Here is a 6,463-nt window from a genome sequence, read left to right on the forward strand (position 1 = left end):
TTGCACTTTATTTAAAAAAACGTATAATTTAGTGTTTTACTGATATTTTACTTGTATCTTTTATTCAAAAATTTTTGCGCATTTACCTTCTTTTTTATTTGTTATTTAAGAATTTTGTGTTACATTGTCTAGAAAAAAAAACTGCTTCATCTTAAAAATTATTTGAAAAGTTTTGTAAGTTGAAAAATAAAAAAAACAACTTTTGCACAATAAATGCTCTTAAAATGGTATTCTATACTGTTCAGTCATTTTGACATATATATAGCGAGCGAGAGAGTGAGAGAGAGAAGAAAAGAATATATCGCAATATATATCGTTACTGCACATGCTTCAAATTATACCGCAACATGGATTTTAGGCCATATCGCCCAGCCCTATGTACACGTAATGCTAGGAGAGTACAGGCACATGTAATGTCGCCATTCGTTTGAGATCTGCTAATATAGATAATATATACAATTTGTAAGTTGTTATAAAAATCATACCTGAAAGGTATCGATACCAACTTTGTTATTGGTATCTGATCGATAAATAAGATTTCCTTTACTTTAATACACAAAGACACCATGAAGTTACAGCTGATACAGTATTAAAACAACAACGATAAATAAGTGTTGTTCAAACACTAACAATAAATATCTATTCATATAATACATTCATACATTTTAAGATTTCAAATTAAGTGATTTTTTTTATACAGATAAATTAGTTCATGCATATTACATAAAACCGACTTAAAAATGTGTTAAAATAGTATTTTTCTTTTTCAATTTTGAATACAGTTATTGCTATAGCTGGTCACTCCACGTGGGTAATGGTTGCACCAAATAACATGTCACGAGAAATCCTTTTAAATAGATTAATAAGCAACAAATTCCATACAAAAAAGGATTAAACCAGATATATTAAAATGCTCATGAATTTTCATGAGCTGAGATTTCAAATGTTCACAGATTTGTTTTGAACACATATATTAATAATAAATATGCAGGCGAGCATGTTAGCATCCAATACTCCAATTAAGAACAGAGCTTTTAAACTCCCTGCCTCACACAGTGTGGGTCCAACACGTCCTGCCTAAACGCCTCGACCCGGTGAGGCACAAACTCCACAAGAGCGCTGAAGGTGTCCTGTCGTATCAGACACCAAGGTGCTAGCAGCGGCTCCTAGCGGCATCCTGAGAGTGATCTGAAGATTTAAAAAAGAAAAGTAAAGAGAAAAAAATGTAGAAATAAATGATGGATTTCAGTGGGACAGAAAATTTAGGGATCCTGACAATGACAATGTAATAAGGAACACCAGGGGGCAGAGTAAAATCCCAAATCCAGTCTTTAATCCAGGCATGGGTCATACAAAGAAAGCTCCTAGCAAAACCAAACAATGTAGGCACACCGCAGGAAAAAAGGCAAGGACCAAAGAATGAAAATAGGCAACAGGTCATGCATAAGACAGCTGTGAACACCAGGAAAAACAACAAGGAACACTGGGAGGCTTCGCTACAGAGCAAAAGACAATCGGGCATGTGGCAGGTGAAAGAAACGAGAGGTGGACGTGGGAAATCTGGTTAGCTGGGAATAGATATGAGAAAAGCTGATTGGGTTTCCTTTTTTTTTCGTTACTTAACGTTAGCACTGTTGGATGAAGTGAGATGATTTTAAAAATATATGAAGTCAGTGATGTTAGACAAGATGCTTGGGTGTAGGAAAAAACTGGGTGTGTGAAGTTTGTTTCTGCCACTGAAAAAGACATCTGACGTTATCTTGAATTCAGTAATGGCTTAATTTCAAGAAAATAACTGAAAAGGCAGAGTTAGCTCTTATGTGGGAACAGAAGACATCAGCTGTCCAGTAGTTCACTATGACCACACTGATGTGACGTCAACAAACTGGGTCCAGTCTGCGTGTCCACACTGGATATCTGCAATTGATGCCCACACTGGATGCCAGCACACTTTGTGCATGTCCACTTCATACCTTTTATGCAGCCATTCAGAGCTGAAGAACCTGGAGCTTTCTGATTGACAGCGCTAACTCTCAGAAATTCTAAAAAGTCATTTAAAATTCACAATTTTTTTCTTGACATTTTGACTTATCAACTCAAAATTTTGAGATACCTAATGCAAAACCTAACATTTTGATTTATCAACTTGAAATTTCGGCCAATGTGTGGCCTTTTTAATTTTTTTTCCATGGTGGAAACAAGCTTCCATGAATGAGGCTTGTGGTAAAAGGCACTTGGAGTAGAAAATACCATTCAGTTATCCAAGAGGAGTAAAAAAAGCTTCATTATAGATCGATGATAATTATTAGTCATATTGCAACCTAATTCTTCAGGGCTTCTGCCAGTTTTAGGCAGGCCCCTCAGTGCCCGTACCCTTATTATTACTACTGCTGAGCTAATATGGACTGCCATTGATTAGATCATACATTTTCATTTCATTACTTAATTATCAATTCAACTCCGTGGGACCTTTTAAAAAGCAAATAGATGTAATCTAAAACACTATAAGTTAATAATGTCAATTTGATTTTACAATTCAGAATTTTATATGCATACTAAGCAGCCCTGTTAAGATTTGGACCAAAGAGATAATTAATTATTTCACGTGCCAAACGAGAAATTGTCTTATCTTTAAATTACTGTTCAAGGTATTACACCAGATTTAGAATTTCAGCTCTAATTTGACACTGTTCTTTCAAGGCGTCTGTGCCCAATTTATAGTCTTCATTAAGTGTCATTTCTATGAAAGACCACAGATTTCATTAATAGGCTCTGCACAATCAAGGCCCCTTTGAAAATTATTCCTCTTGTAATGTATGCTCAGGGCAGAGAGGGGGGGATCTTTACAAGACGTGCGCACGTTTTGAGTCGTTTCATAGACAGATTCGTAGTAAATGCATTTTTGAGCACACTTCGAGCCACAGTCAGTGCCCTGTCAGTGGACTCAGTGTGAGGTCAAGTTCACTGGAAAATGGCTATAAAAGGCAATCGGATGAGGCCCCAAGTTTCCCCGGTTAAATGATATTGATGAGTCTCGCTCACAGCACAGTGTGACTTGATAACAACAGCAGCTAAGTGATTTTGTTTTGGATTGTGGACAGATGTAATGCCCATATATTGAGAGGATTTGGCTCGTTAGAGCCAAACTTATGAAAACATTTAATCTGCATGCAGAAAGGATAATTAGAGACTATGAATACATCTCCCTCTAATTGTTTATCCCTCGGCCAGCATAAAACTATTAACACACACAACTCGAAGCCATCAATTTCTCTTCTCCATGACAGGGGTATTAAACATGACCTCGCCACTTTGGCACAGTTTTTGGACAGAAATGAGAAGGCTCTAATGCGTGGGAGGAGAAAGATGACAGAAAATATCAAACACTATTAGAACAGTAATTTTTCTCTTTTTTTGCTGTGGATTTGGGTGTGAAAACAAAACACAGCAGGGATCTGAGGGCTGTGATTTAAGAGCGAAAAGGCCACTGGGGGCCAGATAGTAGATCATGAATGGTTCCACTGTGTCTCAACCAAGCTACAGAGCAGAACCCGCGTGCGTGCATATACACACCCTGGCACCGGCTCCGCACTCCACTGGTCCAATCTTTTCATTGCCTTGGTGTCACTATGGAAACCCCCCTTCACCCCAGCTACCCCTGCACAGTCACTCCCACAGCCGTCCTCTCCTCAGTAATCCTCGGGGCTGTAAGGAAACGATGCTGAAGCATGACTGAAAGGAATGGATTGTCGGGGTGGCTGGCGTGTAAAAAAAAAAAAAAAAAACCTTTAAAGAACTCAGACAAGTGTGTCATGCCTCTAGTTATCGGTGCACACCTGGGCAAAGGTGTGCATCTGTGTGCGAGGGTGGCAGACAGAGCACAATCAATACCCAGAGAGGGAAGAAACCAGTTCCACTTTGTGCTATTAAGGAGACACGCTGGTGCGTTTGTGCACGACTGGCCTGCGTGCACCTTTTAAGAAAATTGCCTGTGATTAGTTTATCAGAGGCCACGGCGTAAATACCACATGCGGCGCATTCACTGCCAACCACTGCTCAGACACAAAGGGATCATTTTGTTAGCGCAGTGATCTCATCGCTAAGCCATCTCTCTCTCAGTTAGTGTCACGGCCTTGGTAGGACACTGGCCTTCAGAAATACAGGACTCTCCTCCTCTTGTCAAGTCTTTATTTTTTTCCTTTTCTATCGTTGTACTACTCCGCTCAGGATTCAATATTTCCTTTGTTAAATTACCTGATAAGTGATCTCCTTTTCGCTCACTACCTCGTCGGCCCCAAACAGAGCCTTATATGGAGTTTCCACAACTGTTTTTGCTAGCTATGCCAAGGGGAGGTGCAGATGCAAGATATGATATGTGACTGACAGAACAGGGGAGGGCAGGGTAAGGAGGAACAGGGAGTAACAAAACTCTGAGAGTGCAAGGGGGAGGAAAGGAAGTAAAAGATGGGATGGCAGGGAGAGTACGATAAAGGAGAGGGAGGGAAGGACGAAGAGGGACAGAGGATGATCATGGGGGGGTTGAAAGACAGAGCGGGGAGGTAATAAGTCCCTCCTTCAATCTGGTGTTGTTGATCAGGGCTAGTAGCAGAGCACACATTCCATTAGGCAGTAAATATTGACTCAGCAGCGAACAACTAGTTTCTATTGCATAGCAAACAAAGCTATTGTGTGCCTGGCAGCCCTGAAAGGCCTCTGTTTGCACATCACGCATCACAGCTGATAAGTAGGCAGTCTCATTCACCGTGGGGATCTTACACGTCTTCCTTTTCCTCTGTGCTCTCCTTGTTTTCACCCCCTGCTCTCTCTGCAATTCTCTATCTGTCTGCCACTTTTGGCCTCCAGCCACCAGGCCAATAACCTTGACTGTAATCCTCCTCCACATGGTGATTCCAAGTAGCCGGCTGAATTAATCACGGGCGTTCCCATCCCAAACAATGGGCTGAGACATGCTGTACAGCAATAACCGCTGGCCTGCTCATCGCCTGGCAGCTCATCAACATTTATGAAATGTACATTTAGGCCATGAGAGGCTAGGGCGAGACAAATGAGTGCAGCAATATTTACCTGGATGACTGTACAGTGGGCTGGGCTGTTTGTCTGCAGATTACTTTGTGCTATTAAACGTTGACCTGTGAACCTGTGCAGCTCTCAGGATTTGTGGCGTAGGAGTGGACTCGAGCTTATTGCCTTCCTGGGACTATAAATATGGGCCCGCACCCTCTTCCTGTCTGTGTCAACCAATACGCAACAATACGCTCCACTATTGCACCATGTGCGCTGACTGTGCATTGGGTTGTGCAACATTAGCTAACATCTTTTGTGTTTTGCCACAGGTGTGTGCAGCACTGATGCGTAATGTGAACTGCAGCCGTAAAACAAGAACACAGTATTAGTACATATGGGATGGTTCAACAGGAAGAGGTGTGACTATGGGTTTTAAAGCAGGCCTGTTATACCTACTATACTTATTTAAAATAATCCTCATTTACCTGCTTCTTGGCCTTGGTGCAGGCCCAGAGTTCATCCAGTGTCTGAATCGATCCAATACCAAATAAATACCAATGGCCAATATGACCGATACAGATATTTACTGATATCGACACGTTTAACCTGTAAGGGGGAGAGCAGTGTGTCACGATTTATGAGATGAATCGTCATCGGTTTGCTAATTCTAAAAACATCTTAATGACCACTATTGCTGCGTTCCCGACTAAGTTGGAATTTTCTGTGACTTAACAATCCAAGATGGCGGTTCCGATCGTGAACATTAGTAAAACTGTAAAACTTTTAATCAGTAGAACAACTGTTATAAACAGCGCACTCTATCCATGAATGTGCTACAAGAAACAATAATTATGATTTATTGCTAGTGATACCTGAATGGGCAGGGCGGTGGTTCGCACTGTTGCCACACAGCAAGAAGGTCCTGTGTTCAATTCCACCATCAGGCCGGGGTCTTTCTGTGTGGAGTTTGCATGTTCTCCCAGGGTACCAGCTTCCTCCCACAGTCCAAAGACATGCAGTTTGTGGGGATAGGTTAATTGATTAATCTAAATTGGCCATAGGTGTGAGAGCGAATGGTTGTCTCTGTCCAGGGTGTACCCCGCCTCTTGCTCTATGACAGCTGGGATAGGCTCCAGCGCCCCCCACGACCCTAAAAAGGATAAGTGGAAGTGAACGGATGGATGGATACCTGAATGGCTCTAGCTTGCTAAGAATCAAACCAAATCATCCTGTTTTTTTTTCTGGAATGTGCTAACTCAGCAGTGATGTCATTTTCAAGTTTCAACATACCGATTTCCGAGATATCTGGAAGGCGTTATAAACACAGCAGACAGGGAGGAGGTGGTGGAGCAAAGTGTGCCTGTATGAAAGGAGTCTGCACAGACACGTCCACTTTCTGATGAACAAATATGCAGAAGACAAGCAAGCCAAACTATCG

The 6,463-nt window shown here is 41.4% G+C and overlaps 1 long non-coding RNA gene across 1 annotated transcript; it reads right to left on the reverse strand.

Moving 5' to 3' along the window:
* Positions 1-547: 547 nt before the first annotated feature.
* Positions 548-5,997, reverse strand: LOC112847925 (uncharacterized). The gene is made up of 3 exons (XR_003221762.1): positions 5,898-5,997; positions 5,511-5,631; positions 548-1,188 (listed from the first exon to the last, which is right to left on the reverse strand). It is a non-coding gene; the product is annotated as an uncharacterized LOC112847925 (long non-coding RNA).
* Between the last annotated feature and the right edge of the window lie 466 nt (positions 5,998-6,463).

Source organism: Oreochromis niloticus, linkage group LG9 (genome assembly GCF_001858045.2).
Source record: "Oreochromis niloticus isolate F11D_XX linkage group LG9, O_niloticus_UMD_NMBU, whole genome shotgun sequence".
Lineage (NCBI taxonomy): Eukaryota > Metazoa > Chordata > Actinopteri > Cichliformes > Cichlidae > Oreochromis > Oreochromis niloticus.